The sequence below is a fragment of the Micropterus dolomieu genome, linkage group LG17 (genome assembly GCF_021292245.1).
Source record: "Micropterus dolomieu isolate WLL.071019.BEF.003 ecotype Adirondacks linkage group LG17, ASM2129224v1, whole genome shotgun sequence".
Lineage (NCBI taxonomy): Eukaryota > Metazoa > Chordata > Actinopteri > Centrarchiformes > Centrarchidae > Micropterus > Micropterus dolomieu.
The window spans coordinates 12,244,296-12,272,291 of record NC_060166.1 but is presented as its reverse complement, the minus strand read 5'-3'; positions in this window follow the sequence as shown (position 1 = coordinate 12,272,291).

The window sequence follows — 27,996 nt, the reverse complement described above, 5'->3', positions numbered from 1 at the left end:
GAAAGCTCTTTGGTCTTGCCCATGGTGGTGATGTTGGATGCTGGTTGTTTGGGTGTTGACAGGTGTCTTTTATACAGGTAACGAGGTGAGGCAGGTGTATTTGATGTAGATAATTGGTTGGGATTGGGGCTGTGTCTTAAAGAAAGACTAACTGGCTTGTAGGAGCCAGAATACTTGCTGTTTGTCCAGGGGGTCATATACTTGTTTTTCCTCATCAGATGGTTATCAATTTTTATAAATTCATATGATGTGATTTTCTGGAATTTTCTTTGGGATTCTGTCTTTCATTGTTAGAATGTACATATGATTAAAATTATAGATTGTTGCATTCTTTGTAAGTGGGCAAACCTGCAAAATCAGCAAGGGGTCAAATACTTTTTTCCCCCACTGTAGTTATGAATATTATCATCTGTGTCAATTTAGTTTGTTTATGCATTGTGTGTTGATGCAGAAGTCATGTAGGGAGACCCAGATGAACAGTTTCAGACGTACAGGGACCTTTGCTGCTGAAATTGACAGTGTCGGGACATTAAAGCTCTTAGTAATGTCTTACTTGATGTTATGTGTTTCTATGGACGATGTGCATGTGGAGAATAAAGAGCTGTTAGGTTCATGCTGATTTTTTAAAAATCAGTTTCCCTCTCTGCTGTCACCCAGGGCTCTGTTGGATTTCATGCATTTAGAGCCGCTCAATGAGCATTTACACATCAATTCACCAGAGAGGATGAGGCCTATGGACTTCATTATTTAGCCAATATTTAGACCCACTGACTGGGAAACCCCTGCATTTTTATTATGCTGCTAATTTAAAGTTCCCATAGTTAGATTCAGCAGTGACGAGAGGAAACTGATGAGTGGACAATGGTGGCCCCTACAGTGGTGGAGTTGTATTGAACATAAAAAGCATCCGTCTGGGAAAACCTTTAACCAGCCAAGTGTACAGTATCATCACCTCAGTATTTCTTGCAGGCCCTTCAGCACTTTTAAAAAGAAGCTCTGTCTCTTCCTCCCCACAGAACAAACATGCCACCACATCAGCTGGATCAAGGTGTTTAACCCCCCGTGAGTAATCCTCCCCCTCTCTAGCAGGAGTGTATTTCTCGGTGGGAGGTTTACTGGGCGAACACCAGTGAGAGGGAGAGAGACACAGAGAGAGAGTGACAGATGTGCAGCTTGGCAGACATGAAAAATGTGTCCAGTGAGATCAGTCCTTCAGGGAAAATGATAAATGGGAACAACAGCAGTGTGTTGATGTTATTCTGCCTCAGTGACACAGTGAGCCAACACCTACTTGCCTTGCTAAAAGCCTCTTATCAGGCTGACTGCCTTCCACCCATTCACATGTGTAAAGACACACACCAACACACACAAGCACACATACAACTGCACTAGCAGAAATCGGAGCGCCTCGCCGTTTCCCTAAGGGTGAGTCCAGACTCCAAGCAAAGCTAATTTTTACCCACAGTTCATGTCACGCCTGGCCGTGTGCTCAGGCAGAAACAGGTATTAGGACCCAATGGCAGACACTAACATGACTGTTAAATAATTTATGAAATTCAAAGTGAACAGACTTACGGACTGAGTCCTGTCGACCCACATGTCACAAGGCAACATCCACCCAGAGAAGAAAGCTGGTAGTAGCAGAGGTCCAGCAGCAAAAGGAGGCAGAGAGATCCAAAAATGCTGCTTGAAACGCTTCTGAGACGCTTCCAGTGGACGTTGACAGCGGGCTACGGACAGATCAAAACCGTGGCACAGACGTAACGCGCCGTAGCCACAGTCAGTGGACTTTTGGAGTAAGGCAGCTGCAAAACTAGTCTTTCCCAGGGCTGTTACACCTGGAGGCACAAGGTACTGAGACAACTGCCTTTTACTCTGGAAGGAAGGAAAATGACCACCAATGCCTTGTCCCTAAATCCCTGGATTCTCAAAACCAGCACCTTTTTAAGAGCAGGACAACTTCCAGTGAAGCCAACTGAAAGAATGGAATCAACCCTGCTGGACACTACCCGAGACTGGAAAATGCAGGTTGATCTAGATCAGAAGCTCATCTTTCCACCTGAGATAATCACAACTAATGTAACTGGGTAGACCTGTATCAGCCAATTTTGAGTGCAGTGGTAGTGTGAGGGGTGAACACTTAGAGTGAGTGTGCATTTGGTGGGTGTGGTTTTGCACTTGGGTTAATTGCATGGGTATGGACTAATGGCAGACAGGTGTGCTTAGGCATGACATCCATCTGCAAACTATTTAACCAGCCACACACTAGACTCAAGAGTCTTCTGTTTGACGTCTTTCCTGGGGGTAGCTTCTGTATGGGATGGTTTATAAATTGATGTTGTTCAAGTCTTCTGTTTGTCTCCTGTGTGCAGTGTGCGGGTGTGCTGATTCTTTACAAGAGTGTGGTACACGGCTGGGTCGTGGTCTGGGGAGCTGCCAGTGTAGAGCCACCGCTACTTAGTAGAGTTACCAGGGGCCCAAGCAGTGAGGCTACAACCGACCAGCCTGTGACCAACAGCAGACGCGTTCCTGTTGTGTTTGGCTTCGCCCACGCAGGAAGACGAAGTTGAGCACACCCAGCCACGACGAACTGCAGTTCCGTTTAACTAACAGTTTCCCCCATTTGAACTCCTCTTTTTAACTATCTTAGCCTCAGTCTTGTTTTAACCCTTTGCATGTCTATTTTATACAAATAAATTTGGAGGTTATATTTTGTACAGCGTGTTCTATTGTTGCCCGCTTATTTTATACACTGGTTGGTCAATTGGGAACAGTTTGGGGGTGTACACTAACGTCAAGCCAGACCTGATCTTGTGGTCAAGCTCAAAGTCCCTGTTTATGGTGGAACTGAGGCTGCAGTTGGTGAAGTGTATGAACATAAAAGGCTGACTTACTCAGACCTAGCAGGCGAGGCAGTACATTGGGATCTGGCAAACCCCGTTGCTTCCTGCAGAGGTTTAGTAGCCACAACCAGGATAGAAGATATAGGCAGGTCGATTATCTTTCCAGCTTTCTGTCTCTGTGACTCAAACTATATAGCTATCATTCTCTGTGTGTGTGTGTGTGTGTGTGTGTGTGTTTGAATGGCTGTTGTAGAGGTTTAAAGTGAAGTTGTTAAAAAAGCTGAAGCTTGTCGTTATTGTTAGCTGCAGTTAACCCCTGGAGCAGTAACTTGAACAAATATTGCTGTCAAATGTCTCAAAGTTATACTGTACATTAAAAGACAGAACTTGGATGTCAGTGACCATGATACAAATGGCAAGTAAGTTTATACATTATTAGGCCAGTTTCAATTTCAAAACTGCCTTTTATTGCAAAGATTTTAGAAAGAATTGTGTCCAAACAGCTGCTCACTGTACTGGAAAATAACAAATTATTTTGAAAAGTTTCAGGAAGTACCACAGCACTGAAACTGCCCTGCTTAAAGTCACCAATGACCTTTTGTCTGCTGATGGAGGTATGTGCTCAATCCTGGTACTCCTGGACCTTAGTGCTGAGCAACTCTGTAAACAACTATGTCTCCTCGTTCTGTCCAGTTAAATATGGTGTGCCTCAGGGGTCGGTCTTAGGACCCATTTTCTTTTCCTTGTATCTGCTTCCCCTTGGACATATTATCCATAAACATGAACACCTTCATCTCATCACGCCTGGATTATTTCAACAGCATTTTCACTTGTTTAACCCAAAAATCTACTGATCAACTCCAGACTGTCCAGAACTCAGCTGCCAGGCTTTTAACCAGAACAAAGAAATATGACCACATTACCTCTATTTTAGCTTCATTACACTGGCTCCCAGTATGTTTTAGAATTTACTTTAAAATTTTATTGATCACTTTTAAAGCTCTTCATGGCCTCTCATCTTATATTTCTGACCTTTTAGTCCCATACGCACCAGCATGTACCTTGGGATCCTCGGGCAGAGGTCTGTTGTCTGTTCCAGAGTCTCGACTGAAAACTAAAGGGGACAGAGCGTTTGCTGTCAGGGCCCCGAGGCTCTGGAACAGCCTGCCCGAGGAAATCAGGTCGGCTGAGTCAGTGAACTCTTAAGTCCCTTCTCATTTGTAATGACTGTGAAGTATCTTTGCAATCAGTTCATTCCATAATAAGCCCTCTCACATTCACCTCCATAGAGAACTGTATGGAGAGCGTTTAAGTGGCTTGAGATTTGATTGAGTGATCCCACAAGATGAAATTTTAAAATCATTTTCTAACTCTTATTTAAATCATGTATAAAATACTTTTAATAACTGACCATGTCTCAAGGTCCATGCCCACTGTGTGGACTGAACAGTCACAAATGTTATTGTATTGAAAATCCTATTTGCAGGGGTAGTAACAAATGTTAACCAACAGTCAGAGGAGAGGAATCTTGGCACGTCCTTGATACCCACCTAGACTTCTATGGTTGACTGACAGTAGCCTCATTCAGGATGTGTTACTCATCAATCAATCATTTGCTCATGCTTCATTACTACCACCCTTAGGTAAGGCCTTAACTCCAACCACTCCAGTGGAGCTGCTCAGTGACCAGCAAATCAGACTGTGGTTGTACTATACCTGGCTGCCAAGTGTGAATTTGTGTAGTCAGTCATAATTCTCTTTTTAGTCTTTACAGAGTAGCAAGGTTGGTAAGTGATGTCACCATGAGTGTCCACTTACACCTTCACTTTAGTTTAATGGAGTACACAGTGTCCAATAAATTATCTGCACACATCACACAGCATCTGAGTTTTGCAATCCTTTAGAAAGGAAGAGAAAGGGAAAACGTTTGAAATATTTAAGTTTGGATGGAAAGAGGGTTGATCTCTTTGTGGATACCAACACCCTAGATAATGTCCTTTGGATATTATCAAGGTTGAATGACCCATGGGGAAGTTATAATGTAGGGAGGGAATGGAGGGGAAATTGGATTTTCAGTAGGGCTACAGTATTGCTCAGGAACAATTTTACAATCACTTTAAATATCACCATGACTTAACAGGTCTGCAACCTGGATTTCCTTTAAATCGCATTTATTAATAAATAAAATGTGTTTTTCAGAATAATGTAAAATGTGTGATTGATACACATGACAACTGAAAGTTGTATAATGTGAAAGCTGACTTACCGTAATTTACTCCACAAGTGATGTTAAATTGTGAAGATTCTGTCTTTCTGCTCTATATTTTACATTCTTGATACTTTGAGTGAGATAACTGGCATTTACAGGTAACTTCAGGACTAATTTTGTGACATCAGGTGTAACTTCCAGACTAACTAGAACTATGAAAGCTGGATAGGTATCCTGCCATGGCAATTTACGTTGAATTTCTAAACTCGAGGTTACCCTATATATGTGGGCTACACACCGCATTAACACAGTAGCATTACATTCATACCCTGAGCCCTGCATCCTCTTTGATTAAGGGAGAATATCTTAATTTCAGCTAGTAGCGCATCTGTGAAGGCGTATGAACTCCAATTAAGTTAACACAGACTCAACTGTAATACTGTGACTTTGTTTGATAACCCCGAGTTAAATCTGAATAGGTTAAACTCCCTTTGTGGTACATGCCTCTGATTTGTATCCCCTGTCCCGCACCCTGCTTGTCAATGTGTGTGTTCTGGTCTGATTGCCCTGTTTTGTATCACCTGTTTGTGCTCACACCCTGCACGTTTACCTGTTTAAATGGTTGTCAGTTCTGTTCAGTCTTTGTCCGGTCATCATATGTTTATGTCTTCTGCCTGTTGCTGTGCTGTTGGAGTTGCCTGCTCTGTTTGGATTTTGTTTCGTTTTATTGCCTTGTTTCCATGTAAACCTGATTATTCAGCATTATGTTTAATAAAATTTGCAGACTAACATCAGTTCTCTGGAATCGGGGCTCAAATCTGGGCTCAAACCTGTTTGTTGATTCGACAAACGTGACATAAGGTTGGCTTTGTGGCGGTGGATAAGACCTGTTTCCTGACCTGAATAGTTAGTAATAGTAAATGGTTGATATATTTAGAAGAGTAGATTGATCACTGAGTCACAGCGACTGGAAGGGCTTTTAAGTATAGTAAGTTGGAGAAAGTTCAGCGTATTCTTCATGGTGGGTAAACTAAGTTGCCAACAAAATAGGCACAGACACTTTAATAAGTGTAAACAAAGCAGAAATAATTTCTACGTCAGCAACGTTAGCGTTACTTATGTGACATTAGCTAGTTAAAGTTTAAGTTGCTAGCTAGATCACAATGTTAGCAATGACATCCCCCCGGACCACCTAACCCATAACCATCACAGCGGTGTGTGCCTAACCCTAAGTAATTGATTATATATGTTATGACTTTGGTTTTGGTTTATGTTTGTGTTGTATTTTTCCCTGTGGGTTTCTGGTTTTGCCATTATTTCCTTAGTCCTGTGCTTTCGTGCTTTCCTGATCTGTGTACTTATGTGTTTTATCATTATGGTCTGTGTCTTAGTCCTTAGTCTTATATCTCCATGTTTTAGTGTAGTCTTGTCTCCTGTTTGATCCCGTCTCTGTCCATGCCCTGATTTTGTGTGTTCCTGTGAACTTTACTTCCTGTTTTATTTTGTTAATCTTCTGTACCTGGTGTCCTTGTCTAGCTTTGTTCTGTGATTACCTGGTGTATTTCAGCTGTGCTTCCCTCCCTGCTCGTTTACCAGTGTATATATTGTCCTCAGTTGTTTTCAGTCTTGGTCATGTCCTTGCGTCTATGTTTATTGTTCTGCTGTGCTCTGTGTTTCCCTGGATGTCTGGTTTATTCCGTTGTTGAATGATCAACAATAATTTTATTTATAGATGGATAAAAGTAAATTATCTACAAGTATCAACTGAACAAATGTATAACAAGAAAGCTTGTTATAGACTGAAATGGAACCAAATAACAAAGGATAATAAATATTCTTTTTAAAGGTATTGAGCCTTTGGAGCAAAATCAAATTACAAAATTTAGCCTATTCTGAAACAGTTATATAACCTTGTTGGGCGGACCTGACGAGGAAATCTCTCCTGCTGGCTGGGGAGAGTCTGACTAGCTCCACCCAACTTGGTTCCTTGTTTGTTGTTTAAGCTTGAACTATATAACCTCTCTGTCAACCTCTGGCTAAATGGTCCTCCTGTTTGGCTCAGGCCCTTGAACAGAACATTAGTCACGCCGTTCCCATTATCCTGTTTGGCCTCACCTCCACAACAGAGTTTGGCCTCGCAGGAAAAATAAAATGTTTGGCTACAGAACCACTATCTGAGGAAGAAATCTGTCAGAACAGCTGCTACATACACCTAAGTAGCAATTCTATCTGACAAACAATGTCTAAATTCTTCCAGCAGTACCAACTCATGCAGTTTGTCAAAATCCTTGACATTTTCAGAGAAGCATCAGTGATCAAAGAGGGCTTCTTTCTCATGACCAAACTCAACATAAGTCTAATAATCTAATTTCTTAAATCTGCCAATTTCTAACGATGTGCCACAGCCACTAGTTAATATGCTCTAAGCACTGCAAATTTAATAATCAAGATTCAACTCAGGTGACAGATATGCATACGCATCCTGAGCTCTACCAGTAAACACACAATGAAGAAGCATAGGCCAGACATTTTTGGGCCATTTCAACGCATTTGAGACACATTCAAACAAAGTGTGCGTATCTACATATTTTCCATTAAGGGAGGAATCAGACATATATGTGTTTACATCAAATTCGTCCGACTGAGATTGAGACACACTGAAGGAAGAATCCTTTTTTAACTCAAATTCCTTCAACCGAAGCTTTCTTTTGGTTTCCTCCTCTATTTTCCAATTTCAATTCATTAAAGAGTTGTTTATCTTTTTTTATCAAGCGCCACATTTCAATTTTCAACTCTTTAAACCGCAGAGCTTCATCTTCATTCATTCCTGCTATATCTGCCCGCACAAACCATGACTCAATTTTTATCCCTTGTCTCCTCAAATGCTTAGACACAGTGATTATCAGCAAAAACAATCAATTGCCTTTTGTACAATAGTGGAATTTGTCAAGCCTAGGTTGTCCTACAAACACTTCCAGAATTAACTCTATTACCATAACTCTGTCCACCATAATTACTGTTAAGAGAAAAAGGTAGAAATAGGATTAGTATTTTTTCAAAACAAAGAACAATATTAAGACTGAACAGAAAACATCTTGTACAAAAAGCGAGGTAACATTACAATACAAAGGTATGAGGAGCTACAGTAAGTTATGAGTTAAATAGTACATCTCAATGTTGAGGATAATGTGTACTGCCCATTGTTCTGCTTCTTTTAGTGAATCAAACATCTCTTAAATATCAAGGATTCAGCCTCAGTGAGATCGAGCGCGCTTACAAATGCATTTTATGCGATTTATATAAGACTAAGAGATTAAATATTAGAGAGAAACAACAATAAACTCATGAGTTGATCTGCATCTGCCAGAGGTTGTTTTTCTGTTTTCAGCATGTTCTGCCTACAGTATGTTTCAGCCCAGCATTGATAAAGTAAGCAGAGGTTGAAACCTTACTTATGTTACAATTTAATAAATGACATTCAATTCAAGAGCTTCAACTGGCGAGCATGATGTTGACCCTTCTAATGTTTTCCTATGGTCAATGTAAACTTCATATCAGGAAATTGGCTTTTTATTTGAAAATATCAGGTCTTTTACTGACAGACCCGTATGTCATTATTTGTGGAGATAAAATGTGGCTCTCTTTTTTTCTCTGATTTCTTTTCTCAGAGGGAATTCTCAAACATCTGTTGGTCTTGGCAGCAGTGAACAGATCATATGTAATTTGGCTAGGAACAGAATCATTGAAACTGTGGTAATTACTCAGAATAGGGAACACCTATGGGTGCCTTGAGGTGCAGTGAAGCTATTAGTCTGGCTGTTTTCTTTAATAACCTCGGAAATCTCTCATGTGAAGTTCCTCACCTCTGACTGGATTTCCCCATTGAAGCAGCACAATTAAAAGGTGTTTGGTTCTTCTGGGGATAGAAGGCTGCAGGTAGATCAGTTTATTCTGCAGGCTCAGATTATGTTGGTCTTTACTCCCCAACAAGTGGATTAAAGTTTGTTGTCTTGTATTTTCCAGATCATTAGGGTATTGTGACCAGTATGTCCATGCACGCGTGTTTGTTGAGCTCTGACTGACCAACAGAGTGACTCGTGGTTGCAGCTAAAATAAACAATTACACTGTTGAAGATCTGTAAAATGTGTCATCTTTTAGTCTGTCTTATCTCTTTTGTCTTTTAGGTAGGGTTGCCACCCGTCACTTAAAATACGGAATTAAATAGCGCGTGGTTTGTCCCATATTTCCGAGTTGTCTTTAATGCAGCATCCCATGCAAATCATCCCACCTTGACTTGTCCTTTTCTACCTCTGATTGGGTAATACACGCTGCCATGGTTGGTTTGATTAATACCGTCAGGTTTAGGGCTAATTGGAGTCAGTTAAGGGCGGGTCTCTAGGCAAGGAGTTGAGCTGAAGCAAAGGTGGTGGCAACTGGAGAAAACTCCCCGCATCCCCTCTAAATAGAAAGCGTTTGCAAAAGTACCGACGGCGACGAGAGTGGGAGAAATCAAACAGCCTACCTGATGAGTAATAAGCCAAACTGCACAATTTGTCGGCCAGTGTTCTGTGTGGTGCACGGTGGTCTTTCAGACGTGTGACAGCATGCCGAGGCAGTGTAATAACTTAATAAAACGTACTAATTTTCTGAATGATCACGCTGGATTCCATATGCTGCTTATTTCTTAATAAATATTGTTACAATGTAAATGAATCACATGCCTACATTTTTTTTAAGGTTGAGATAGGCTATATAGTCAGACACATAAGCATTAATTTAATAAGAGAGAGATATAGACTGTTGAATACACATTTAATTATCATAATATAGTGCCTATGTGAAGAATATAAACAACTGTGTTATGCTTAACCAATGTATAGAATTGCATGATTCTATACTATAGAATTAACAACAGGCTTAAAAAAAACTGAAAACATAAATACATAAATTTACTGACCAATCAAAAAATGGTGTTGAATTAAATTAAGAAATGTTTGTAGATGGATTATTTATGTGTGGCTTCATTGTTTGGATAGGATTACTGCAAACAATGACAAATATCTTCGCCAAAATCAGTGTTCACACCACCCTTTACAATTACTCAAGTTCATTAGCAATTTCACAGCAAGCTCCGGTGCTCTGTGGAACTCATTAGGAGTGAGCTTTTTCTGTTAGTTATAATAACAGTTTTACTGTAGCAGTTTGAAAGACGAACAGCTACTCAGTGCCGCACGAGTAGTGTACTTTACTTTACTTTACTACTTACGTTTATAAAAGGAAGTAAGCCTAACATGCTGCACACAAGGCCTAATACTAGTCCACTGATGTTCATGATCTTCATGGAAAATCCTTGGCAAAAGGCTTTTCAATCGAATCGTATTAAGGCATTTGTTTTATAGTTATTTATTATTTATTTATAGTTAATACTGTTGTTTTTATGAAACATGTTTTAAGTTATCATACACCACCACTGGCACACCATTGGGCCTGTCATTGCCAGGCCCCCGATGGGTGTGCCCACTCCGGCAGGCGTCCCTTATTTTTCTCTATTGAAGGTGGCAACCCTACTTTTAGGTAAGATGACAAGTGTGTGTGTGGTGTGTGTGTGTGTGTGTGTGTGTGTGTGTGTGTGTGTGTGTGTGTGTGTGTGTGAATTGTCAAATGTGATTGTTGTGGATCAGCTGATGATCAACTGGTGTGCATAAATTTAGTGTCTTGCCACAGACGCAAAGATTTTTAGTGAGAACATATCCCTCGCTGTGTCTGATCTTCCATTTATTTGCCTGTTTGCTTTGACTGTAGAAATGGATGGTCATATGGACAAACATGCTGGGTTGTTAGTGGCTGTGAGGCAACAGCCTGTTTCTAAATGTACTGTGGTGCTGAGAAGCTGCTAATGCATGTAGACATTAGACTGGTGTGTGTGTGTGTGTGTGTGTGTGTGTGACATCTACAGTGACATCTACCTCTGCAGTACAACACAGTGTGTGCTCTGACAACAAGTGTCTTGATTGTCTAGACTTATTTAAGTAAATCGACTGCATTCAGTGATCATCTCTAGCTTCATCTCAGGTCAACCAGTAAACACTCTCTACTTTACTGACAGTGTCCCCATCCCTTTTTTGACTGTTAATATTCCAGTGAACAGGAAGACAAAAACATTCATATTCAATCCACGGCCACACATCTAGCTGCATTGATTGAAGTAGTTCAATCTCACACAGGCTCCGCCTTCTACTGGACTCTATGTGTACTACCTCCTCCAATCACACGCATGCACTTGCCCGCTGAAATTTTTATGTGCTTATAGACCTTGGGTTACTATATCGTAACCTTCAATTCCAGCAAATACAGAGTGCATGCATGCTTGGAGCATTACAAGAGTCATTTTGGGATTTGGACACTGACTGTGAATTCACTCCACTTTTGGTAGAAGCACTTCATACACTTCAAAATCTCATACCACATGTGCCGTGTCTAAGATGTCACTAAACCATTTTTATAAATTTACATTGCTAAATACTAACCCTATATTGTGGCCAAGGAGCACTTTCACTTTGTGTGCTCAATACACATCAACAGCACTTATTGAATTGTTGTGTTAACAATGGGGGCCTGCCCTACCCAAAGTCTGTAAAAGAACAGTAAGAAACCTCTACATTTATCTTTAATCTCTTATTATGTACAGTGGTGGGAAAAGTATTAAAATTTTCCTACTTACTTTAAGTACAGATACCACACTAAAATGTTACGTAAAAGGAAAAAATATACCTGATTTTTAAAAGTATCAAAATTAATGTTTTGATACTTAAGTACTGTTTGGTAAACGCCGACGGGCAACAGGGTTTACAAACGTAATAAATAGTTGTATCTCACTCTAACATTGGTTAGGCACAAAGTCTGGCAAGCAACCAATAAACAGACAGACCAAGCTGGGTTAGCAAGACAGACTAGAGAGATCCACTAGAGCTGCACATTAACATAACATTATTGTTATCTGCTGACATCAGACTTTGAGTGGAGAGAACACTAGTTTACCGGATTGCTGTTCCCGCAGTTCACTCTGAGTTTTTTTCTCTTCTCGTGCCCACAAGGAGTTATGAACATTAACACTTGCTTCCGCCTTTGACACTAGAATGAGGCGGGACCGTCTTCCGGCCCTGCGCGAGAGTGACTTGATTCCTATACCGGTGTATACTGGTATCGCATCAGCTGGAAAAAGTTGATATCAGTTATACATTTATTTTTTAATGCTGCTCCACTCAGGTATACTGCACGCTTTGTCTTTTTTGGGGGGGGCGAGTAGCGATGTCTCGTGCAAAACGTATTGGAGTAAGAAGTTGTTATTTTGGTTAGAAATGTAAGAAAAAGTAAAAGTTGCAACAACTAGAAATACTCAAAATTACTATACTTACAAAGTATAATGAAGTATTTGTACTTCGTTACTTTGCACCTCTGTTTATGTAAGGGGAATCACAAAATTCAGGCAGCAGGTGACAATTTAATAGATGCAGGACAAAACTTTTTTTTTTTTTTTTCTTTTACATTTTTTTGAGATCCAGGGCTTTTCAAAATTTCTTTAAAAAAATTCTGGGGTTTTAGCCTATAATTCATGTGACAAGTGAGATGGAACTGCAGCAGGAATGAAAATAATGAATCCCTGATACATCTATCACCTGAGGGGGAGAGAGAGAGAGAGCACCTAGAGAGAACAGCAGATACAAAGAGGGAAAGGTGAAGCAAGAGAGAAATATGAGACAGATTTACAGAAGAAGAAACAAAGAAGATAAAATATAAAAGTTTTATATCCTTTATAGTCTAACGCTGGGATATTGAATGTCTGTCTGTGGCTTTTGCGCTCCCATTCTCTCTTAAAAAGCACTGGTCTTAGAACAATAACTTGCTTTTAATGGGACACCGCCATAGCTCAGAAGCCAAGATGCTGACCATTAACTATCTCAGTTAATTTCAGTCGATCTGTCTTTCTGCACAACGGAAAAGACAAATTTAGGTGGCAGGTGAACATTCAAAATATGACAATAAAATGCAGTAAGGCTCTCAAGTATTCTGTGTTGCTTTTAGATCAACTTTTCTCATGTAATATCAGCCCAGGGGCCTGTACCACGAAGCAAGTTCAACATACCTAGGATATGTTTTTGTTATCTGGCTTAAATAACCCTAACAATCGCGATCAGGATAAGCGGTACCATGAAGCTGGTCATCAACTCGGTAAGTCAACCCAGGTTTTCCCAATCCAGCCGGGAGCGCGTTCATATAAAAGAGGCAGTGTTAGTAGCAGATGACCAATCACAGACATGAACAAGTCCACTGTCAGCAGAGCGTCATTTTATGAACGAGGATTAAGCTGTAACACTACAGAAATACGACAGTAACACGCCTGCATCTGACACATGCAGGGAGACAGTGTGAATGCCTAAATAAACAGACGTAGGCATAGTCTATAATATTGCATTGATTTAAAGTGTTCTTATGAGCTGTATGAAAATATCAGCCTTATTCTTTCAGCTCGGCTGTGTCGGTGTTTCCACATTAAAAGACTCGGGCCATTCCACGTCACTTGTTGTCACATAAAAAAATGAGATTAATTTATTTAACAACTCAAAAGTGTTCCAAACATTGTTCTAAATTAACTTCATAAAGCAATGAAACAAAAACTCCATTCATGCCATAAAATGGGTTCAAATAGTGGTTGAAAGACTGAATCTCAACATTTAGGCTACTGAAAACTCACTGTACCACACCTCCCCATCTTTTGCGCCCACATCACTAAAGCTGGGGAGGAACATGACTACACTGAAACAAATGTTCCTGTAAAATAACAGTAAAGAGCTGGCAGCAGAGACGCCAGCACTACAACCCTAACCCTATCCAAATGATGGTTCCTGAAGTACCTCCAGGAGTTGATGGCAAATTATTTTTGTATTTTTTAAAGAAAATTTACCAAAACAAAAGTAGTAGCCTCAATTTAAAAGACTGATGTTGTATCAAACGTCTGACCCTGCTCTAAATTCCCCAACACTCAGTTTCTAAAAAATACTGTAGTTTTCTGCCAGGGCCTCTGTCCTGTTGCTCCAAGTTAAGCAGCCCACAATGCATTGCTAACTACAGTACTAAACTGTTTAACATGAAAACAGTATATTAGTGTTGAAAATTGGCTGTAAATTTACAGCAATTGCTTACAGTGTACAGTCTCTGTAGTAGGCCTAAGAAAGCTATAATAACCTAAAATAAATAGCCTACTTTCATATTAAAATTTAGTATTTCAATATCCCTACTCATAATATACTCATGCTCGTAATATTCAGCCTCACATAAGAAAAATGAGGTGTGTGTGTGTGTGTGTGTGTGTGTGTGTGTGTGTATATATGTTGCATGTTTGAAATAAAGAATAACCCCACTTCTGATCAGTTATAAATGTCATTTTTCTCCTTTTTCAATCTCTCAATTTAGGTGTGGCATGACAGCGTGTGAAAAGTGTCAACTGTGTGAATCTTGCGAGACAACTTGTCAATATTGTCATATTTCAATATCGCAAGATCTCTCGTCACACCCATAGTCTACACACAGACCACTTTGTAGTTGATACATTTGGCTATACGGTACCTGCTTTAAAAAAAACTGATGATGAAATTTAACATATGACTCACCATTCTTAGCAGTATATTGAGTATGGTAATGAAAAATGTATTTTATTTTAAACTGCTTGACCTCGTTTAATGTTAAATGTGCTAGACAAGCTATACGCACTTTGTCTGGGTTTGATTCCTCTGCACCTTTAAAAATGGGGGCCGGAAGTACATTGAGACATTGCGGATTATGAATCAAATGTTATCTTATACTCACTGAGGTTCCATACTCATAATCTATGATCTCTAATTTCATCCATCAAGCAAATTTAAATTATGTTCCTAACATTTACATAACATACACCTTTGGTGGTAGAGTCTCCTGTGACATAAAGAGTAATGCACATCTTCTTCGCTTTGTGCTATGTAATTGATGAGCAATTAGTCCATGACATGGTACGACATTACAAACTCCCCCTGGTCTTTGTCAGGCTCATCAGTGGAACAGACCTTTATGATCATCATTCTACACCCACACTGTTTGAATCATCAAACACTCAATCCAACACAGTCACAGAACTCCATGTGAATATATGCTAGTTTTTATTTATTTATTTTACTTCTTTGATAGAGGTGCAGATACATAACACACATACCACCAAGTACAGCCTGCTGATGGGGTGGGTGGTAGGAAGGAGATTGTAGCGATCGTGTAAACAGGAGCATCTGGTCCTGTCACAGGTGTCAGGAAACAGCCTGGCTGTTTGCAGCAGAGCAGAGAGAAGAACTGGCATTAACTTCCTGCAGACAGACAGCTGAAAGTCAGACAGACTCTGGCTGGAGAGAGACTTCTGTAGGGAACAGCATTTTGTAGGGCTGAGAGGACACATATCTCCCATGAGTAGATCATGAAGTTTGATTCATTTGGAGGATCTATTTTTAAAATGTGATGACTGAATATAATGAGCAGCAAATAAAAATTAATATTGTCCATAGCAAATCCTAAGTGATTGTACAGCACATAATCTTGCAGTAGTTTTGAAAGGTAATGTTAACTTTCTACAGGATGTTGTGATGGCAATAAATGGGTATTGTTTGCCAAATCACACTTGTGTAGACAGACAGAGAAAAACCAACTCTTTAGCAACCCCAAATGTCTAAAACCCTTATATGCTATCAGAATGTATTTGAGAATGATGATTTTGAGTTACTCGGGCACTTTTGTCTTCCTAGAGAGAACTTTAAATGACCCAGACTGAATGCTTCATTTGGTTTGAGGTCCTTTTAGCCTTTGGATTAAGTTTTAATAAGAGGCCAAATGAAGTGTGGCAGAGAGATTAGAAGAATCTCCTCCTCCAGACGTCCCCACCTCCACAACACACAGGCAGGAATCTCACCAAATGCCAATGTATCTAAATGTTGTCAATAATAATAATAACAAAAATAATAATAAAAATCATCATCATCATCACAATCAGAATCAAATTACACACAAGTGTGTTCATTTTTCTATCATAAGGATTTTCAGATCACATTGCTTTGATCTCATTGTCAGCACAGATAACAACAACTGTGTCAGCCTCAATATCAGGATGCTTTCTTTGCCTTTTCACAGTAGGGACATTTCTATACGTTGCAGATCTCTGTTGATCTTTTGTATGTTAACATGGTCAGGATTATACATTGAGAAGAGAGTAGGATAGACTGTGAAACAAATGACACAAGTCAGCATCCTGAGGAAAAAGGGTAGAAGGCCTGATTAACTCTTGTCAAATTCTGTATTGATTTTCCCAAAGAAAGAATTCTCCCACTACATCATTTCCTAAAGTACATGACACCATCAATGATCTGACCAGATAACTCCATGGAGAACATGAGAGAACACACCGACTCACCACTGAAGCATATTCGTCCCTTCAATTCTTAACTACAGCAATCAAGTTGAGAACTAGATTTTGTACGCCGGCATAGTTGACTTGACGTTGCTACGTAACAGAAACAGAACTCTAACCCTGCAATCGAAGCTACAGCGTGTGTCATATTTCCCAAAGATTACATTTCATTATCAGACATATGTACCGGTGTGGTGTGCTGCTCCTGGAGTTTCCTGTGGCAGTGTTTCAATCTGCTAACTCTTTCCTCAAAGCTAGTCTCTGCCTAGTAAATACCTTCATTAACCTGAATGAAAAAAGAATGATGATACTTCAGGATCAGAAGAAGAGAAACAAAAGTTGTCCGATTCGTTCCCTGCTTGTTTATCGCCCTACACATCGAGCTCAGTTCAAGGTTGGGAGGACATGTGCAAGACAGTGGAGTCAGTATGGTAGTGTAAGGAAAGGTGTTGATTTTATGAGGGGAAAAAATATCACAGCTGTCGCACTAACAAAAGGCATGTTAGTTTATGCAGAGCGACATCACCCTTCTGATAATTTCACAGATCACTTGTTGATGGCACAAACAGGCAGCGAGACAAACTGTGACCGTGATGTACGAAAACAAACAAAGCTTTGATATCCATTAAAACACAATGGGAATGTTTCATGCACATGTTTAAACAAGTGATAAAATATTTTATTCTTATCTAACCAGTAGACACCTTTAGATATACCACACCCCCCCAAAACATGTCCTGTATTAAATGTATCTGAATTTATACCACTGAGTGCTAAGCTTAAATGAATTAGTATGAGTAATGTAGAATCTCCCATCGGGGTAAAATCAGGACTCATCCATATTCCAGCACATTCTGCTCTCAGTCATGTGGGATCAAGATGTTTTTCAATGCGGAAACTCATTCATCTTCTGATATTTTCTCTTTTTTCTTTGGAGATGACATCTCAAATGAATTCCATCCATTATTGTCATTATCGCTGTATTTTGAAACATTTGTCACACTTTCATCTTTTAAAGTCTTAACAGTCAGATTCTGATACTGATCCTTTTTACTCTTAAATGTCAACACTTTAAACTATAGAGAAAGTTATCACTCTGAGCACACTGAGCCACATTTCATTCATTTCTCAGGTTTATGGGGACAAGTGAAGAGTCGTCAGATGTGACAAATGCAGTGTGGCTCCTGCTGCAGGGTGTAAAACAGATAAGAACCAATAAAATAATCTGGCAGCTGCTGGACCACCACTGTAGACCAAGATCTCCATGTAGGAAAGGCCAATGCATGTGGTCTGTACTGTGCTGTGTGTTAAATCGTTGTTTAGGTGAGAATGGTAGGTGTGTCTTCTATTACTAACTGAAGATAGAGGTAGTATGTCAAGGCTATTTGGTATTTTGGTTTGGAGTTCAGCAGTTCTCCACACATCTACACAACACATTTGTTTGTAAGTAGAGAATAATTATCACTTACACATTATTTTTGTTGATACATTTTGTACCTAAATGTGTTTATGTCCACATAGGAGTGGTATATTGCCAGTTACAGTCATTACATGACAGATATCGATTGTTGATATGTGTGAGAATGCAGATGTAGCTGTCCATGGAAATTATTTTCTACATCAGGCTGCAATATTTCTTTTTTTAAAATGTCATAATAATTGTGTCAGCAGATCTGAAAAGGTGTCCTTGGTTCTCTGATTCTCAGTGTCACTGATGTAAAAGGCGAGTGGAAGCTCAGTGTATCCTGCTTCTCTCAGTGTACAGGAACAATTACAGTCAGTCAGTTTGTCACTCTGACAGTGTAAAGATTCCTTTTGGCAGCAGCTGAATGCAGGAATGTACCGTGACATAAAACATTTTGTTTCTTTCCTGCTGTCATTATCTGCTCATAATGAGATAAAGACAATTAAACCTTCTGAAAAAGAAAAATCTGAAAAGACACTATTAAGTGAATGCCCTTTCTATGTTTCATCTTGTCATTGCTCATTATTTCTCACTTTTGAAATTGTAGCTGGTTATAAGTTTTCATCGTGTGTAAAGAACTATTATGCTCTCTTATCCCTCATCCAATAGCTACACAACCACCCAATCAGTGAAATAGGCAAACATCCACATAAAGTCACACAATGTTGTTAGTCCAATGGACACTATAAATGGCCTTTATTTTGGCTAATATTTAGTGAATCTTTCTTAAAAGCAGCACATTGACAATGTTAATAAATGTGGCTGCAGAGGCAGCAGCATAACCAGCCATTGTTTTAGGATTTCAGCCTCTCTTGGATACATGTATTCAGATTTGGAGAGATCTGTTTTCACTTTATTAGAGGGTCTATTTTCTGTCAGTCAGTGTCAACACACATTAGATCTACTTTAATTCAGTGTTAAAAGGGTTAAATACTTGCCACGTGAAAGTAAAAATATTTCACAGAAAAATGTATAAAACCACTAGTCATATTTAGATGAGACAGAATAGATTTTAGAAGCACTGTCCCACACAGTCTCTCTCTCTCTGTCACTCTGTTTTGGCTTCTTATGTAAACAGAGCTTGATAAGCAGTGGCAGTTATTTATATGGTAATTCACCAAAGAAACATGTCACACTCACGGAAATGGAATTTGCTCTATGTGTGTGTGTGTGTGTGCCTGATCTAAATTCACATTATACTGTTTGAAGGATTGTAAGGAGTGTGATAGCTCTCAGTAAAGCACCCACTTGTCATGTAACCAGATCAGATCAGATTTATGAATATAGGACTACGTGTGACTGATTTTGTGTCGGGTTCAGTGTACGCTGCCTGACACTAAACGGCTGGGATGTTTGGGACATTTAGGGAGGAGGGCTGGGGGGGATTGCTGGTTAGTTGCAGAGTCAGATTTCATAGTAGTAATAAGAATAATAGCATACATTTAAAAATTGGATAGAAAATAGTACTGTAGCTATATATTCAATGTCATGGTGATCTTGTCTAATTTGAGGGGTTTTGTTTACAACACACCTGGTGGAATAATCCCATGTCACAGTAATAAAAAGCCTGTTACTCTTTACTGAAAGGCAGTGCTAAATGATAGCACACACTGACTTACACTTCTGTTAGTGATAATGTTATGTGGGCAGATAGAGCTCAATGCTGATTAGGACATCTGTGCCCGTGACACAGATAGCCTGAAACTGAGACAAGCCTGAGACACATTCTAGTATTGATGACACCAAGAACTGTGTATTCCACTGGTGATTGTTGTAAACCTCAGTAGGATTCATGAACTGGATTCTCCTGCGCTCTGGTACCATTTTTTCTTTACCTTCATGTAAATAGGACTACATACATGGATTTACCACAATAAGTATTTCCAGAACAATTTTAACATTTATCTTACAGGCTTCAGTGTTGTTCAAATATGAATTCAGTTCATTGAACTTCTTCAGTCTGCCAGGTTTCAGAGTCCTTGTGATATCAGGAAGCGTAGAGAATCTCAGTGGCCATGTTCATCTCCACACAGCCGCTTACTTCAGCTTGGCTAATGTATCCAACATGTTATATGTTATGATTATGATAATAGGTTATGAATAATGAAATGTCCCTTGTTGTATCAGCACAGTATTTAATCTTTCTACTCGGCTATGTGTTAGCTCATGCTCAGTTCGAACCTTTCTTTGCAAACTTCAGCACAGCTTCTCTGTCACTATCAATCCCTGTGCAGCAAGGCAAATCCATCACCAGTCAGTTTCTGTGTGGGGGAGGGAGGCACTGTGACATTGTGGTCGTTGTACAAACACTGAAGAGCAGAGAGATGAAGGTGATTGTGATTCATGTTATGTTATTTCCTAAGTGGAGAGGAGACGATCAGCAGTCAGACCACGTAAGCATCTTGTTACCCAGTCTTCTTCTGCTTTGCCATCTTCCATTTGCTTCTTTACTTTGGAGGACAGCAGACTTTTTTCATATTTTCTTTTTGCCTTTTTTCACTTAAGTGAATACTTGAATGTCAGTTTTCTGGATTTCCCACCCCGACCTCTGAGATAGACTAATAATTCCATCCATTATTCTTCCTATTGCAAATTTAACCTATTGTAAATCAAAAAGGCAGGTGCGTTTCTTCTCTTCAGATTGACGATTTGTTCCAGCACTTCAGATGCACATAATGTTCAACCATAATTTTAATGTGTGTTTATGTTAGAAAGAGAGAGAGCTGCTTGAATCCTGTGTGTATTAGGGTTATGTGGTTAATCATATTGCAGTGAAATCACATTTCATTAATATTTCTATATAATCTCATTAAGGGGTTGATTAGCAGTGTCATGTTGCTAATTACGAGAAAAACAGTTTAAGAGTGTGTGCGATTTACCTCTAATGTGTCTGCAGTTGTGTGGTCTGAGGTTTCTTCTAAATCCACATTATATCATGGAGATAAGCCTCTCACTAAAGTCGCATTACTATTTAATATACACCATGAAATATTCACCTTTATAAGGTCTGGATGATCTCAAGGAAGAACTGCTACAGAAATATAATCATGATGGGAAAAATAAAAGCAATATTAATGGGCTGTTGTGTTATTTTGGATTATAAAATAATTAATTTCACCAGATTAACTGTAAATTCAACCTTAAGAATACAAAACCTTGTTTTGACCCCAAAGCTATAGACATTATTTAAAAAGGACATATAAAAGCAGAATAATACTCATCCAGACACCCTCTGCTCCCACTACTGTATGATGCATCAGTCCTGCTCTGACATCTGTAAGTTTCAGGATGTGATACAGCAGAGACTCTTTCTCTCATGCTCTGCTGTGTTGGTATGTAGCCTTGGTGCCAATCACACATTAGAGAGAGTGAAGGCTGTGGAGCTGCTGTCCCACTCTGCTGGTGGAGCTCTGACTTTCTTCTGAATCTGCTCTCGTCTGTGAATTTAAAATCAAATCAGACAGAGAAACAAAATCATACATGATAACCTACTAACTCAGTCGACATGTGATGGCTTCTGTGGGAAGAGACTAAACAGAAGTTTTCTGCTTGGTCTCAACATTTCTGAAAAAAAAAAAAAAGGGAAAAAAATCCACTCTTCTTGTTAAAATATTGCAGTCAAGATGTGTGAGTGGAAGCTGCAGATTAGTGCATATAAAAGAGAGAGAGGGAGCGAGAGAGTTTGTTAAAAACACAGCTGATGGAGTAGTGGATGATGTTTGTGAAATTTCCCGGCTGCTTTATCACACTTCATTTGCACCTGGTGTTGAAATGTGGTCTCCATCTGCGTGTACCCCTTTATTATGACAAATCTGGCCTTTCTGTATTACATGTACCTACATGTGCATATGGATATTAAGTAAAATACATACAGTGGCATTCAGTACAAGCAGGTCCCTGTAGTTTCTCTCACTCTGCTGTTGTGAAGAATGGTCTACATTAATTATCTGACCCTCTCTGTGTAAAATGAAACACAGAAATCCAATTTATATCTGGTTTGTTGACACGTGTGAGTGCACCAAGAACAGCTTCCTATGCAGCTCAACACACTGACCAAATGTGTCGCTCCACTGAGACATCCGTGCAATGCAATTTGATTTCATGGTTCTCCAGATCTCAAGGTCACGACACAGAGAGTGTTTGTGTGTATTCATCTGTATATGTGTCTGTCTGCCTCTCTGTTGTGGTGTCTAAAAGTCTCTGCTGTGACAGAGTTCACTGTTGGTGCTGAGGAAAGTGGACAAAAATATACTCTGGTAAGAAATTCAATAATGACTGCAGCTACTGAATATTCAACTTAGAAAGTGCAAAATGAAACTAGTAATTACCATCTTACCTGTCGAGGAAGGTCTTTCCAGAATAACCACATACTTACTGAACATTCAGAAACGTTCACTGCATTTCAAGATGTCCATGTTAGGTTAAGGGGCTTTACATTGCAGCATTAAATTAATATTTTGGGAGCACAAAATATGAATTGTGAAGTTCCACTGTATTTGTGTTGCTCAGGTTTTATTAATGTTGACTTTCGGTTTTATGTACAAGTATTAACAAGCCGCCTCAATCAGCAGTCATCAGTTTGTCAGTTAATATGTCACTTATGAATCATATTAAATAGGAAAACAGCCAAAGGGTGCAAAGAAACAAACACAGAGCCTGAAAAGAAATGGTGTTTTCATTATCATTGTCATTCATTATTCATTATGTTTTTTTCTTTGAAATTACTACTACTACTACTTTATTTAGGTGGATCATATTGTTAGATATTTTATCAGAACAAAATAAAAACTTACAGAAAACATCAGTCAGAACAGAAACATGCAGGGCATGGATACCACTTGGTTTGTTAGTTCTCCTGGCTGTTGTAACAACAGTCGTTGGAGTCATGTGAGGCCAAGTCTTAACAACCATAATTGGCATGTTAAGACAAGAAAAGACAGCATTGTAAGTGGGGGATAATGGTGTCTTAGCCCTCATCCTCTGTTGAGCAATGGTTTCTCTATACTCAAGTCAATGGTGTCTTTGACTCCTCTTTGAACCATCTGTCCATAAAATTGGTCCAAAAAATTTACATTGTTATTATCAAAAGAGTGTCCCTTGTCCTTCAAATATAGGTAAACTGTTGAGTCTTGGATTGAGGAGTTGGCCCTTCTGTGTTGAGCTATGTGTTTGTGTAGTGGTTGTTTAGTTTCCCCATTATTTACTGTAGGTCTTTTATTCCTCAAAACATTGGATTGCTTTTCATGTGTTTGGGTGGATGGTCTTTAGGATGAACCAGTATCTGTCTTAGCGTGTTCTTGGGTTTATAAAAACACAGGGATTTGGTGTTTGTTGAAAATCCTTCTGAGCTTCTCTGATACTCCAGACACTTATGGAATCACAATGTTGTTGGATTTACTCTTTTTCTCATCACCTGTATTTCTTGTTTGTCCTGGATCTTGTGGCTGTTTTCACTAAGGACCAGTCTGGATATCCACAAGCTGTAAGTGGCTTCTTAAGGTGTTTATGCTCTTTCTCTTTGGCCCTTTTTTTATGTTGTCAGCTTGGTGGTGCAGGGTTCTGATTACACCTAGCTTAGGCACCTCTCCTCTTTAATGTGTATAGCACAGTCTAAGAAGGCTAAACTGTTGTGTGTATGAGCTTGATATTACTGTCCACATAGTTAAGGTGGCGGCTTTCCTGGATTTTAATTTTGACCCATGTGTTGTACACACAGAACACAGAGCAACCTCATAATCGTTGTAGTTCGTTATCCATCATGTTTTTTCCCCCAATGAAATTAACTACTTTATTTAGCTGGAGCATATTGGCATTATCAGAACACAACTTACAGAAAACAACAGTCAAGTTACCTTGAAGACAGGAAACACTGAAACATGCAGGGCAGAGAACTGCAGCTTCAGTGCTCTTTATGGACCGACATGTTCTAATGTGTTTCTCTTCCGGCCACGCCTTCATAACTGATGTCACAGTAGCTGTTTTACCTTCAACAGGTGACAGAAAACACTTGACACTGGTGTGCTGGAAAATTTGAACAACAGAACAGCCTCAGTTCTCTGCCCTTTGTGGCAGTGTTGGTTTGATGGGACTAAAATGTTATTTCAAATTTTTTTTTAACAATTAGCTCCCTCAATATGATTAAGTAGTTTTACTGCACCAAAACTCATCAGAGCATCTGTGTTAGTATCTAAGAATGAGAAGAAAACCTCACTATGTCCACTGTGCTCTACGGCTATAACTAAAGGAAATAAAATCTCCTCTTAAACTGCTTGATAGCGTTTTAGATTGTGACAGCTGAAATGAGATTTACATGAGACTCCAAATCTAACCAGCTGAGCTCTGCTAACACTATGCAGGAGAAACTAAACTTCTCAGAGACAGAGAGATCTCACACACTCTGGAGATTTGACACTACAGACACAGCATGACATAAAATGGAGAAAATCATTGACATTTTACAAAGTAAAATACAAGGTTGTTGAAATGTCTGAAACGCTCTAATCAGTGTTTTGAAAACACGACTGAGTTTATATGTTTGTACTTAGTGAATACGTGGTTCTGTGTCTACTCTTAGTTTAATCTTTTTACATAACAGAGTCGGTGGGATCAAACAAGAGAGATTAGATTTCTGAAGAAGATCAGTATACTTTTATGTATGATAATATATTTGTATTTATTTAACGTGACTAAATGCAGGATTTCATGCCTGCACCAGTGCATTCACATTTGTCTGTGCAGAGTGGAGCAGAGGTGTTTTTATCCTGTTAGATCACAACACATCTGCAGAGCTGATCAACACTGTAGCCCAGCAGATGGTAAGCTGATGACTGTTCATAATGGAGAAAAAGAACATTAGATTACCCAATAATAGAAATTGGTTTGTTATGTACCTTCATTAAGGGAGCCTTCAGACTCTGTGGTGCCCTGAGGTATTTTCAGTTTTGACATACATGGTTTCCCTTGAAAACAGCAGATTGCTCCTCTTCAAATGAACTGTATTTCATGAGGACTAGAACGCTGCAGTCCTCAGTGTTACATGAATATGCCCTCTGTGTCCAGTCCTTGGTCCTGTACTATAAGTATATAATTATATAATTGTATTTTTCTAAATTGTGTACATAGATGGGATAATATATATATATATATATATATATATATCTCGCTCCTCATCCTAATTAGGTCATCCTCAGAGGAAGGACGACAGTTTGGGACTTTTTTTGTACCCTATTTGAATGAGAGAGGAGGAGTGAAACAGTTCAGTGACCCCAAGTTGTAGAAATAGAAAATAGTAAATAAAGATGTACAGGGCAGTGTTAAATGATACCAGAAGATGAAACCAACGGAAAGCCAAGCTTGTGGTGATAAATTGGCAACAGTGATGAATGTGCCTGAGACCGCAGCCGAAGGGGCTGTTAAAATCTCGCATGCAGGCACATGAGGGAAAAAAGAGCTATGCGCTTTTTTTCTTATTTAACCTCTGTGGGTTCGTTAGCTAGGATCGTCAATACCGCTGGTTCGTTAGTGCTCCTGGCTGTGGTAACGACAGTTGTCATGGTTGTAAGAACCATCCGTGGCCAAGACTGAACGATCATCATTGGTATCTTCACCTGAGGCCAAGAGGAAATGCTTGTTCAGTGATGAAAGGACAGCATTGTAAGTGGGGGATAAGTGGTGGCGTAGACCCCCTCCTCTGTTCAGCGACGGCTTCTCAACCTGGGTGTAGATGGCTTCCTTTTACACCTCTTTCAAACCATCCATCTTCTCTGTCTAAAATGTGCATCTGGTGATCCTCAAAAGTGTGTCCTTTATCCTTCAGATGTAAATAAACTGCTGCATCTTGACCTGATGAGTTAGCCCTTCTGTGTTGAGCCATGCATTTTTGTAGTGGTTGTTTAGTTTTCCCAATGTAAAGGTCCTCACTGCATTAGATCACACACACTAGATTGCTTTTCTTGTGTTTGGGTCTTTGGGGTGTACCATTATCTGTCTTAGCGTGTTCTTGGGTTTAAAAAACACAGGGATGTGGTGTTTGTTGAAAATCCACCTGAGTTTAAGGTACTAGACACATGTTGCGTTTGACCTTCTTCTCCTCATCCCCTGTAGTGTTGGTATTCTTCCTGGATTTTGTGGCTGTTTTCACAAAGGTCCATTTAGGGTATCCACAGTATTCCCACCACCCACAGAACTTGTGTTCCAGTGGGTGATGGGAATCAAAAAGGAAGTATTGATCCATGTGTGTGTGTGTGTGTTTCCTGTAAACCCCAATTTGCAGGCTCCTGTCCTCTTCAGTGTTTACAGCACAGCCCAGGAAAGCTGTTGCTGTGGACATCTTGTCGTGTGAACTTGATGTTACTGTCCACGGAGTTGATGTGTTCTGTGAAGGCTTGCACTTCCTGGGTTTTAATTTTGACCCGTGTCATCCTGTCCCAGCGGCTCGGTGCTGTTCCTCTGAAAGAGTTGAGGGCTTTTCCCTCCACTTTTTCCATGTAGATATTAGCCACAATAGGTGACACTGGTGAGCCCATGGCACAGCCATACTTTTGTCTGTAGAATCCTCCGTTGTACTGGAAATAGGTCTTGTTTAGATAGAGGTCGAGTAATTTAAAGATCTGGTCAGGGCTGAGGCTGGTTCTGTTGTCCAGGGTGTTGTCTTGTAGTAGCCGTTTCCTTACGGATTCTACTGCCTCCATGATGGGGATGCAGGTGAACAAAACGGTCACATCATAGGATACCATGGTTTCATCTGGGTCCAGTTTCAGTCCTCAAACTTTGTTTACAAAGTCAATGGAGTTTTGGATGTTGTGGGGCGGGTTACCAACCAAAGGGGCTAAGATGGTAGATGTATTTGGCAATGTTGTAGGTGACTGAGTTGATGCTGCTGATAATAGGCCTGAGTGGGTCTCCTTCTTTGTGTATTTTGGGTAGTCCATATATGCAAGGAATAGCTTCTCGAGGATACAAATGGTAATACTGTTCCCGGGTGATGGAGTTTTCTTTCTGAAGTTGTTGTAGACATTCTATGGCCCTTTTCTTGTACCCGCTGGTTGGGTCCCGCCTCAGTGTCTCATATGTGTTTGTGTCCATTAGTAGTGTGTTGACTTTGTCCTGGTAGTCCACAGTGTTAAGGACTACCGTGTATCTTGCTTTGTCCGCAGGTAAGATGGTGATGTTTTCATCCTTGCACGGTGATGTCACAGCTCTCCTTTCTTGGATTATGAGGTTGGAAGGGGGTGCCTTCGCATTAGAAAGGGCTGCCGATACATTTAGCCTGAGCTGTTCTGCTTTTTCTTAATGGCTGATTCTTTAGCTGTGATGAGGTCCACTATAGGTAGCTGCTGTGGCGCTGTTTCAAGGTCTTGTGTGAAGGGACATGACACCAGCTGAAGTGATTTGTCAGTTTTTCCAAAATCAGAGACCCGACGGCAGAATTCTCCATACAGGTTGTCCTGTGATTTCCTGTATATTTTTCACATGTCGAGGGGCCTCTTTCAGCGTAGCCAGTGTGGGGAAATGAGCGTGCCACATCTGTGCCACACAGCTCAGGAAAATTGTCAGCTTTCTCAAATTGCTCCAAAAATGAGATAATCTCCTGTTTCCCTTCCCTAAACTTAACCATCAGACATTGGAGAGTTAAAGGAAGTCCTGGTGATCACTGTCAGTGTCTTCACGAAACTTGATAAACTGACGATGCTGAAGTCCCCTCGCTCGAATAAAGTTAACAACTTTTACAACTGGGTTCACCATGTGGTCAAGCTGCAATACGGATTTACGCAGTGTAAGAAAATTACCTCCTGCTCAGGGTTGTCCTCTTTCACCCTCTCCTGGATTCTTTTGAGCAACCCAATGTTTCCATTTGGCAACCCATCTGTGGTAACGTTGGCGAGCGTACTCCAAGGTAGCTTGAGCCTCTTGATGACTCCTGATATGCTGTCATATAAGTCCTCGCACCACATTTTCCCCTTTAGGGATTTCATGGCCAAAAACTCCTCCGTTATCTCA